The following is a 9799-nucleotide window of genomic DNA, read 5'->3' on the forward strand; positions in this document are numbered from 1 at the left end:
GTAGGCACCGTTTGTCACCATTATAGTGCTATTAATGTATTGTTTAGTGTTGTGTAGTGGCTTTGCTGGCATGCATCCCACTGTTATCTTTTTTTCCCCCCATCAAGATTTACATGCTAAAATCGCCACTGGCTACGTCACTGTGCAACAAGAACGAAAATATGAAATTGCAAAGACGTATGCATTAATGTATCAAATCTCAAGCATGCGTTTTGTGAATTTAAAACAATGTTTCCATCTTCCATACAAGCTACATCGTTTCCCGTGGCACGAGGCAGCAGGTTTGCAGTGCGCGAGGGCATACAGAGACGCACCACGCGCAATTTCTCTAACCAACATCCAATATAAGAGGAATAGACCGCTAGATCCGGTCGGATAACGTTAGAGCTTATCGTAAGTACTTAGTTTACTTGTAAATATTTATAAATAAGAAGGTGCCTATTTAATTGAAGTACTCTAAAGTTGGTTATTGTATCCAAGCTTGACAAGCTCACTGACTACCATTTGTTTTCTTTGGATTCATTTTTGCGATGGTTAGCCTGGCCAGCCAACTGGACTAATTTTATCTAGTTGCTAAGCTACCCATGTCAATCAAAGTCATCAAGTTGAAGTTTATACATTTAAGCTTAAGCACGTCCTTGCATTTGATCTACCTAGCTGTTTATCCATTATGCTTATGTTACGTCCATGAAACATGTTCAGTGTGCTTAAGTTTCTGGTTGGTTTTGGTAGGCTATTCATTTGGGAATCGAATCTTCATATTGCGCGTTTAAAGATGGCCTATTCTCCGGCCATCAAAAGGACAGTGAAGAAAAGATGATGGAGTTGAACAAGGGTTTAGAGAGAATGATTGAAGACGTAGAACATCTACCAGGTATGTTGTCTCATTATGGTAATCTCTACCATGTGAATGTTGTAGGCGGTGTTCTAATATTTTTATGTCTAAGTTTTCTGTATGATGATGTAGGTAGCTGTAGCTGTGTTTTTCAGAAACGATTAAGCAAAATCTTTAGTTGCGGAACTATTTTTTTAAATATTTTTTTTACGGGTCTTTACTTTTACCCTAACACCCTATCGCCTTATTATCCATGTACTACCCACTCTTTAACGTTCCATTTTTAAAACTTGATGGGTGTGTTATTCATTATAAATTCTGCATTGTGCTTTAAATCATACTCTGTATGGCCCACTTCTGACACTGACAGCCCTGTCCCCATTGTCTCCCTTGTGGTTTCCCAGTGCAGCTGGCATGGATGGCCCACTTCTGACACTGACAGCCCTGTCCCCATTGTCTCCCTTGTGGTTTCCCAGTGCAGCTGGCATGGATGGCCCACTTCTGACACTGACAGCCCTGTCCCCATTGTCTCCCTTGTGGTTTCCCAGTGCCGCTGGCATGGATGGCCCACTTCTGACACTGACAGCCCTGTCCCCATTGTCTCCCTTGTGGTTTCCCAGTGCAGCTGGCATGGATGGCCAATGACATGAAGATGCAGTGGACCAGTCCTGATCTGGGGGACTCCCTACGGAGGCTTCAGGAAGAGTTCCTCCGCTGCAGGGCTGTCATCTGTGGCTTCCCTGGGGAACAGGAGCCGAACCGGAGACAGGGACTGGGAAAGGACCAGGGGATGGGGAAGTGGATGGAGGAGTGACCTAGACCAGGGGATGGATACCACCTCCTCCCCAATTCACCAGGAATGTCTGCTGTTCTGAAATGGACCTGAATCCAAAGCTAGTAGCCCATGCTCTGTATGCTTGTCTACAACGTTGTTGCAGTTGTATGTACAGTAGGCTACAGTCTCATATCTGCAGCTGCAGTCTCTTTCTCTCTGACAGAAGAGGAAACCACTGGAGATAGGTGATAGAGATAGATGTCTCCTGTCCCATACTGCATGCTGTCTAAACTGAGCAGCAGGCTGTTGTATGGTGCTGTTGTATACAGATTGTGGTTGTGTGTTAAGTACCTGTTATAGAATGTGTATGATACGTCTCTGGACAGGGTGTTCAAGGCACTATAGTGTTGTTGTGATTGTGATTAATTTGTGGTTTGCCTGTTTGTCAAATCTTTTATTAAAAAGCTTGAATAAGAATGTTGACCATTGGCATGTTTATTGGGATGCCAAATGCATTTGGTAGAATGTGCATACACATGTTGGCCTTCTATATCTTGATAGTCATATCCCAGTCATACCCCCAGCAGTCATGGTACTGTACACTTTATACTTCACAGTTTGAATTGTTCAGAGTATTAGGCCTACGTCAATGAATATGAGATATGAATATACCAGACTACTGTATGGATTTCTATGTGAATCAGTGGCCATGCAGGTTGACATGACATAGCTGTACTGACTCAATGCAATTTAGTTGACTGTCTGTGGTGTTTCAGATGGAGAAAAGAGAGAGAAGCACAGAACAGGGTGACTCTACTGATCTGGACCACATTCTGAAGGAGCTGGACTCCATGTCTGAGTGTCTGGACAGACTGGCATGTATGTACTATATCTCTGTTGGGCTCTGGTCAACAGTAGTGCACTATGGGTATAGGGTGTCATTTGGCACTCACTCAGCATTCTAATGTGTAGAATCTATGCAAATCTAGTGATGTAACTGTTGCGTTACCTCTGAAATGTGATCTTCCTCCTACGCATGCAAATAGGATTTCGACCCGCCGGCCAACGAACCGCTGTGCAATTCAGCCATGATGTTCAGATGTTCAACGTCTCACAATTTGCCATGTGGTTTATCGATGGCCTTTGGATAGGGTAGGCCTCCAGTTGATGTGTTAGATATGTGTGTAGGTTATTACAGGAAGGCTCATTATGAGATTATTTGATGTGAAGATATGAAGCTGTGTCTTGTCTCTGCCAAGGGAGATGGTTAGCGGGCAAATATTCCCTACATACAGTAGTTCAATGCTTGTTGACATATGGACCCTGGTCAGAAGTAGTGCAGTTGAAAGAATAGGGTGCCATTTGGGACTCACAGGTCAGGTTGTAGTAATCCTTCCCATCATGCTGCGATGTCTGACGAGACATGCACTAAGTTGACAGTGCCTTTAAACAGCTTGGAACATTCCCGAAAATTATGTCATGGCTTTAGAAGCTTCTGATAGGCTAATTGACATAATTTGAGTCAACTGGAGGTGTACCTGTGTATGTATTTCAAGGCCTACCTTCAAACTCAGTGCCCCTTTGCGTGACATCATGGGAAAATCAAAAGAAATCAGCCAAGACCTCAGGAAAATAATTGTAGACCTCCACAGGTCTGGTTCATCCTTGGGAGCAATTTCCAAACACCTGAAGGTGCCATGTTCATCTGTACAAACAGTAGTACGCAAGTATAAACACCATGGGACCACGTAGCCGTCATACCGCTCAGGAAGGAGACACGTTCTGTCTCCTAGAGATGAACGTACTTTGGTGCAAAAATGCAAATCAATCCCAGAACAACAGCAAAAGACCTTGTGAAGATGCTGGAGGAAACAGGTACAAAAGTATCTCTTTCCAAAGTAAAACGAGTCCTATATCGACATAACCTGAAAGGCCGCTCAGCAAGGAGAAGCCACTGCTCCAAAACAGCCTTAAAAAAGCCAGACTAGGGTTTGCAACTGCACATGGGGACAAAGATGATACTTTTTGGAGAAATGTCCTCTGGTCTGATGAAACAAAAATAGAACTGTTTGGCCATAATGACCGTCATAATGTTTGAAGGAAAAAGGGGGAGGCTTGCAAGCCGAAGAACACAATCCTAACCGTGAAGCACGTGGGTGACAGCATCATGTTGTGTGGGTGCTTTGCTACAGGAGGGACTGGTGCACTTCAAAAATTAGATGGCATCATGAGGGAGAACATTTTTGTGGATATATTGAAGCAACATCTAAAGACATCAGTCAGGAAGTTAAAGCTTGGTCGCAAATGGGTCTTCCAAATGGACAATGACCCCAAGCATATTTCCAAAGTTGTGGCAAAATGGCTTAAGGACAACAAAGTCAAGGTATTAGAGTGGCCTTCACAAATCCCTGACCTCAACCCTATAGAAAATGTGTGGGCAGAACTGAAAAGGTGTGTGCGAGCAAAGAGGCCTACAAACCTGATTCAGTTACACCAGCTCTGTCAGGAGGAATGGGCCAATATTCACCCAACTTATTGTGGGAAGCTTGTCGAAGGCTACCCGAAACATTTGACCCAAGTTAAACAATTTAAAGGCAATGCTACCAAATACTAATTGAGTGTATGTAAACTTCTGACTCACTGGGAATGTGATGAAAGAAATAAAAGCTTAAATAAATCATTCTCTCTACTATTATTCTGACATTTCACATTCTTAAAATAAAGTGGTGATCCTAACTGACCTAAGACATGGAGTTTTTACTAGGATTAAATGTCAGGAATTGTGAAAAACTGAGTTTAAATGTATTTGGCTAAGGTGTATGTAAACTTCCGACTTCAACTGTATATATACAGTATGTTCCTGGGACACAACAGTAATATGACATCTTAATCTGAGACATTAACATTATTTTAACATCTGTATCTTATTATAAATAATGAACTGGCAGACATTTCCCCTCTTGATTTTCTTGTGCTGTTTCTTGTTTGTTACCTATAAGAAAAAAATAATTCAGCTCTCCTTTCATATCTCATATACCCCGGTCAACAGCACTGCACCCCCGACAGCAACTCGCCCAAGCCTTCCCCATTTCTCCTTCTCCCAAATCCAGTCAGCTGATGTTCTGAAAGAGCTGCAAAATCTGGACCCCTACAAATCAGCCGGGCTAGACAATCTGGACCCTTTCTTTCTAAAATTATCTGCCAAAATTGTTGCCACCCCTATTACTAGCCTGTTCAACCTCTCTTTCGTGTCGTCTGAGATTCCCAAAGATTGGAAGCAGCTGCGGTCATCCTCCTCTTCAAAGGGGGAGACACTCTTGACCCAAACTGCTACAGACCTATATCTATCCTTCCCTGCCTTTCTAAGGTCTTCGAAAGCCAAGTCAACAAACAGATTACCGACCATTTCGAATCTCACCATACCCTCTCTGCTATGCAATCTGGCTTCAGAGCTGGTCATGGGTGCACCTCAGCCGCGCTCAAGGTCCTAAACGATATCTTAACCGCCATCGATAAGAAATATTACTTTGCAGCCGTATTCATTGATCTGGCCAAGGCTTTCGACTCTGTCAATCACCACATCCTCTTCGGCAGACTCGACAGCCTTGGTTTCTCAAATGATTGCCTCGCCTGGTTCACCAACTACTTCTCTGATAGAGTTCAGTGTGTCAAATCGGAGGGTCTGTTGTCCGGACCTCTGGCAGTCTCTATGGGGGTGCAACAGGGTTCAATTCTTGAACCGACTCTCTTCTCTGTATACATCAATGATGTCGCTCTTGCTGCTATTGAGTCTCTGATCCACCTCTACGCAGACGACACCATTCTGTATACTTCTGGCCCTTCTTTGGACACTGTGTTAACAACCCTCCAGGCAAGCTTCAATGCCATACAACTCTCCTTCTGTGCCCTCCAATTGCTCTTAAATATAAGTAAAACTAAATGCATGCTGTCCAACCGATCGCTGCCTGTACCTGCCCGCCTGTCCAACATTACTACTCTGGACGGCTCTGACTTAGAATACATGGACAACCACAAATACCTAGGTGTCTGGTTAGACTGTAAACTCTCCTTCCAGACCCACATCAAACATCTCCAATCCAAAGTTAAATCTAGAATTGGCATCCTATTTCGCAACAAAGCATCCTTTACTCATGCTGCCAAACATACCCTTGTAAAACTGACCATCCTACCAATCCTCGACTTTGGCGATGTCATTTACAAATACCAATACCCTACTCAACAAATTGGATGCAGTCTATCACAGTGACATCCGTTTTGTCACAAAAGCCCCATATACTACCCACCATTGCGACCTGTACGCCCTCGTTGGCTGGCCCTCGCTTCATACTCGTTGCCAAACCCACTGGCTCCATGTTAGCTACAAGACCCTGCTAGGTAAAGTCCCCCCTCTCTCAGCTCGCTGGAAACCATAGCATCACCCACCTGTAGCACGCGCTCCAGCAGGTATATCTCTCTGGTCACCCCCAAAACCAATTCTTTCTTTGGCCTACTCTGCTTCCAGTTCTCTGCTGCCAATGACTGGAACGAACTACAAAAATCTATGAAACTGGAAACACTTATCTCCCTCACTAGCTTTAAGCACCAGCTGTCAGAGCAGCTCACAGATTACTGCACCTGTACATAGCCCATCTGTAATTTAGCCCAAACAACTACCTCTTTCCCTACTGTATTTTATTTATTTATTTTGCTCCTTTGCACCCCATTATTTTTATTTCTACTTTGCACATTCTTCCACTGCAAATCTACCATTCCAGTGTTTTACTTGCTATATTGTATTTACTTTGCCACCATGGCTTTTTTTTGCCTTTACCTCCCTTATCTTACCTCATTTGCTCACATCGTATATAGACTTGTTTCTACTGTATAATTGACTGTATGTTTGTTTTACTCCATGTGTTGTTGTATGTGTCGAACTGCTTTGCTTTATCTTGGCCAGGTCGCAATTGTAAATGAGAACTTGTTCTCAACTTGCCTAACTGGTTAAATAAAGGTTAAATAAAAAAATAAATAAAAAATATTGGATTTGGTTTTGTACAGGGACATATTTGATTTTCTTCTTCTGTTGTGTCTCATAGTGCGGACCCAGCTGAGACAGTGTGACCTGATCGTGTGCTTCAGCCACCCAGACAAGATGGCCTCTCTGAACAGAGTGGAACAGGGGGTGACCTGGCCCAAGACTGGACCTCAAGCTGAGGAGTGAGGGAGGAGAGGAGGAGGAGAGGATGAAGATGGTGAGGTAAAGGAAAATAAGATATAGAGGAGGAGGAGGAAGAAGAGGAGATTAAAGACGAGGAGGTAAAAGAGGAGGACGAGGGGGAAGAGGAGGGAGAAGAAGAGGAAATGGAGGAAGAAGAGGAGGAGGGGAGGAAGAAGGAGAAGATGGAGAAGTGAAGGAGGAGAAGATTAAGAGAAGAGAAGAAAACATATGTATGTAGTTAGTCAAATCAAATCGTATTGGTAACATACACATTGTTAGCAGATGTTAATACGAGTATTGTGAAATGCTTGAGCTTCTAGTTCCGACTATACAGTAAAATCTAAGAAGTAACCTAACAAATTTACAACAACTACCTAATACACACAAATGTAAAGGGATGAATGAGAATATGTACATATAAATATATGGATGAGCGATAGCCGTGCGGCATAGGCAATATGCAGTAGATAGTGTAGAATACAGTATATACATTTGAAATGAGTAATGTAGGATATGTAAACATTATTAAAGTGCCGTTATTTAAAGTGACTAGTGATGCCTTTATTAAATCCATTTATTAGTGGCCAGAGATTTGAGTCTGTATGTAGGCAGCAGCCTCTCTATGTTAGTGATGGCTGTTTAACAGTCTGATGGCCTTGAGATAGAAGCTGTTTTTCAGTCTCTCGGTCCCAGCTTTGATGCACCTGTACTGACCTCGCCTTCTGGATTGTAGCGGGGTGAACAGGCAGTGGCTCGGGTGATTGTTGTCCTTGATGATCTTTTTGGGCTTCATGTGACATCGGGTCCTGTAGGTGTCCTGGAGGGCAGGTAGTTTGCCCCTGGTGATGCGTTGTGCAGACCGCACCATCTGGAGAGCCTTGCGGTTGAGGACGATGCAATTGCCATACTAGGCGGTGATACAGCCAGACAGGATGGTCTCGATTGTGCATCTGTAAAGGTTTGTGAGTGTTTTAGATGACAAGGCACATTTCTTCAGCCTCCTGAGGTTGAAGAGGCGCTGTGGCGCTTTCTTCACCACACTGTCTGTGGCTATCTGTTCAGTAACATAGGTTCAAATCCCACCTGAGGCTATCTGTTCAGTAACATAGGTTCAAATCCCACCTGAGGCTATCTGTTCAGTAACATATGTTCAAATCCCACCTGAGGCTATCTGTTCAGTAACATAGGTTCAAATCCCACCTGAGGCTATTTGTTCAGTAACATAGGTTCAGATCCCACCTGAGGCTATCTGTTCAGTAACATAGGTTCAAATCCCACCTGAGGCTATCTGTTCAGTAACATAGGTTCAAATCCCACCTGAGGCTATCTGTTCAGTAACATAGGTTCAAATCCCACCTGAGGCTATCTGTTCAGTAACATAGGTTCAAATCCCACTTGATTGAAGACAACCTTTATCTTTTCCCACTGCCATTCTCTCATCATCTGTTAAATAACATCATGAAATACCTTAAATATATTTTCAAAAATAAGCGTAGGACTCTAGCTTAAAGGTGAACTCCTTGACAGAGCAGAGAGAGGAGGCTGTTTGTTCACCTCGCTACCCATGAGACCGGTGCCCAGGTGGTATGCGTTGCCTTGGTGACGTATCTGGATGTTGTAGACCTTGCCATGGTTCAGCACCATGAGGGTGTAGGGCTGCTCAGAAGAGCCCTTGGAACTGTCCCTCACCAGAAACGCTGCATCCTGAAACACACGCAGCTACATTGATACAAACTGTGTGTGCGTCTGAGGAGGCTGGTGGGAAGAGCTATAGGAGGAGGGGGTCATTGTTAAGACTTTTATGCAAAGGCATATTACGTAAAACATGGAAACCACATGTTTGAATCTGTTCCATATATTCCAGACATTACAATGAGCCTGACCTCTCATAGCTCCTCCCACCGGCAGCATCTGGTGTGTGTGTGTGTGTGTGTGTGTGTGTGTGTGTGTGTGTGTGTGTGTGTGTGTGTGTGTGTGTGTGTGTGTGTGTGTGTGTGTATGTGTGTGTGTGCATGCGTGCGTGCGTGTGAACATATGTATCAGTGAGGACCACCAGGGGTGGGGAGAACTACATAGAAAGCATATACAATTGTGAATTATAGGATCTTCATGAGTTTTTTATTGTGGCCACACACAAACCCTGGTGGTGCGTGGCCATGAACCTAGCAAGCCTCGTGGAGAACCAGGAAGCGTGAGGTATGGCTGTGTAAGACCACCATGACCCTAGTGTTTGTCTACTGCAACAGTGTCATCTTGTGGTCAGTGAACCTCATTACATAAACTACCATTTTCACATCAGACCTGAGGATTTTTTTCCTTCTCATTCCTGGTACATGTAAATGTACTCGGTGTAAATTATATATCCTGTCTATACATTATGTTTATTGTGGCAGCACTAATTCACCTGGTCAAATAACTGGTACGTTAAACGTACTTGGCGAATAAAGCTGATTCAGTTATTGTATGTTGAGATGAGCCTCTCTCAAATGCCTGTCAATTCATGATTGTACCACGAAGTAGCGCCAGTGTTCCTACACTGCCAAGTTCCGGCCCAGGACAGGCCGGGTTCAATTATCTCCCTCCTCCCCATGCCTTCCCCCTTTTTTAATAACTGACCACTTTCTCGGCGCAGCGCAGTTCAAATCACAGAGAGGCAAAGAGACAGCGAGCAGGCGGCAGTGGTTCATTCTGCAGTGGCCATAGCGAAAATCTGTCTTCTCTGCAAAGTCCCTAGGGATGCCAACTCTATACAACGGATTCAGTTGATTGCCTACCAAACGAAACAACTATTGCCTGAGAAAGAATCTGCATACAAAATATGGTAAGCGCCAATTTATTTTTTATTGTCTTGCACTTGCTGCTGCAGCAGCTATACTGTAATGCACGCTGCTCCCACAACCACAAAAATTGTTCTTCTGCAAACTGAGTTTTTTTTTTTACACAGGTTAGATCACCGGCTAATTGAAACGCT

The 9799-nt window shown here is 43.8% G+C and overlaps 1 protein-coding gene and 1 long non-coding RNA gene across 5 annotated transcripts in view; both read left to right on the forward strand.

Moving 5' to 3' along the window:
* Positions 1-1455: 1455 nt before the first annotated feature.
* On the forward strand, positions 1456-7373 carry LOC149971540 (uncharacterized). The gene is made up of 2 exons (XR_016491787.1): positions 1456-2489; positions 6707-7373. It is a non-coding gene; the product is annotated as an uncharacterized LOC149971540 (long non-coding RNA).
* Positions 7374-9458: 2085 nt separating this feature from the next.
* Positions 9459-9799, forward strand: part of n4bp3 (NEDD4 binding protein 3) — a 99387-nt gene continuing 99046 nt past the window's right edge. For 3 of the 4 annotated variants that reach the window (XM_090220167.1, XM_090220168.1, XM_090220169.1), the window contains exon 1: positions 9469-9649. The gene's annotated coding sequence lies outside the window, so the exon portion shown is untranslated. Of the gene's footprint in view, positions 9650-9799 lie in introns of all 4 variants that reach the window. The other variant, XM_036969944.2, reaches the window with a different exon arrangement.

The sequence above is a fragment of the Oncorhynchus mykiss genome, chromosome 25 (assembly GCF_057628025.1).
Source record: "Oncorhynchus mykiss isolate SJ-2025 chromosome 25, ASM5762802v1, whole genome shotgun sequence".
In the NCBI taxonomy this organism is placed as follows: domain Eukaryota; kingdom Metazoa; phylum Chordata; class Actinopteri; order Salmoniformes; family Salmonidae; genus Oncorhynchus; species Oncorhynchus mykiss.